The 1,596-nt window shown below is 37.6% G+C and overlaps 1 pseudogene; it reads left to right on the forward strand.

Moving 5' to 3' along the window:
* Positions 1–872: 872 nt before the first annotated feature.
* LOC134967046 (5S ribosomal RNA) lies at positions 873–991 on the forward strand (annotated as a pseudogene).
* The last annotated feature ends 605 nt before the right edge of the window (positions 992–1,596 follow it).

A 1,596-nucleotide genomic window follows, 5' to 3' on the forward strand; every position in this document is an offset into this window, starting at 1 on the left:
GGTATTGGTGTATACACCTAATCCCTCTACAGTATAAACCAATACTAACTCCTAATTTACATGCAACTGAGGAACTCAGGGAGTTGGATACTTTATGGACATATACTTTATTATATTTTTCTATTTTTTATCTACATTTCTTTTATTGTTTATTTTTTCAATTAATAATTTTTCTCCAGTCGGCTGTCTAACATAGATCTTCAGCCCTACATTAACACCTATTCGACTCTATTGAGGGTGACCCAGGGATCTGGGCAGGGACTGCCATTTTTTAGTTTCTTTTCAGCCACTCTTCAGCTAACCTATGAAGTATACTATCAGCATTTACCGTTAATACCTAGTGGACAACAAGGTATACTCAACAGTATAAGGCATCATTGGAATGGAACCTATACCAAACAAACAGCATATATGGATACTGATTTTTCCTGGTTTTATTAATTTTTCCTTGTTAGTCCTGTATAGGTATTCAATGTATTTATATGTGTGAGTAATTGGGTTAATCAGCATTCATTAGGGCCTTTGTGCCCCTCTTTTGCTTTATTTATTGTTTGGTAAGAAGCTGATTGCCAAACATATTTGATATTGCCAATCACTTTGTCTTATGCATAACAACCTCAATTTCGACACAGTGCCGGCATAACATTACATGCTGACACTTGATACAGTCCAAATTCACTCGCTTCTGTGTCTTTTTTCTATTATTCTATTTTCCTATTTCCCATTTATTTATATCCGCGGACTCTCATCTATGATCCACGGGTTAATCCTGTGCCTAACGTAGACAGCAGATCCGCAATTTTTTCTGTTCCCTGTCTAATTCTTCCTTAGGTGCACTCTCATTGGTTAGTCGGTTAAAGTGGGCTCAAGAAAATTACTACCATACCCCACCGACAGAGCCCGATCTCGTCCGACCTTGGAAGCTAAACGGTGGTGGGCTGGGTCAGTATCTGTGAGGGGGACCCCCAGAGAATACCCGGTGTTGTAATTCATGACCTGTCTCGACTATACACCAACAGCAGGATCACCACATTTTCTCTTTAATCATCTCTTGAGCTCATCCTTTTACTTCTACATTGGATATTTCTCTTAAGTACCACTCTTTCCTGATACTTTAATAATTAAAAAATTTGACAAGTTTTAATACCACTAACATGGATCTATACTCCCTATAACAGTCCAGTCCATTGACCCTTTGAGGTCTCATTAACACAAGCTGTGCTTGTGCTGGTTGGATAGGATCAGGGTGTAGAACCACAGTGTCTGCATCCCCCTTCAAGTCTATCAGCATAGACTAACCAGAACATTTCCAATTTTTTCAATCAATTAATTGGTTATCTTTTATACTCGCTCTAGTTTTTCCACTCATACTTAATCAGCCACACTATTTATGATATGGTACCTTTCAGAGACGTTTGCGGGCTGAGTCATATGTGTGTACACAGATACCATTATACCTTATTGATTAATTGTGGTGGATCATGTAAATGTGGATCTTTTCCTAAAATAATTAGATAATAAAAGCTATGTTTTAATATTCTCATATAAACAAATCAATACAAGAGTGCACCCACACAAGAGTCTTCTGTAAACCAA

Source organism: Pseudophryne corroboree, chromosome 10 (assembly GCF_028390025.1).
Source record: "Pseudophryne corroboree isolate aPseCor3 chromosome 10, aPseCor3.hap2, whole genome shotgun sequence".
NCBI lineage: Eukaryota > Metazoa > Chordata > Amphibia > Anura > Myobatrachidae > Pseudophryne > Pseudophryne corroboree.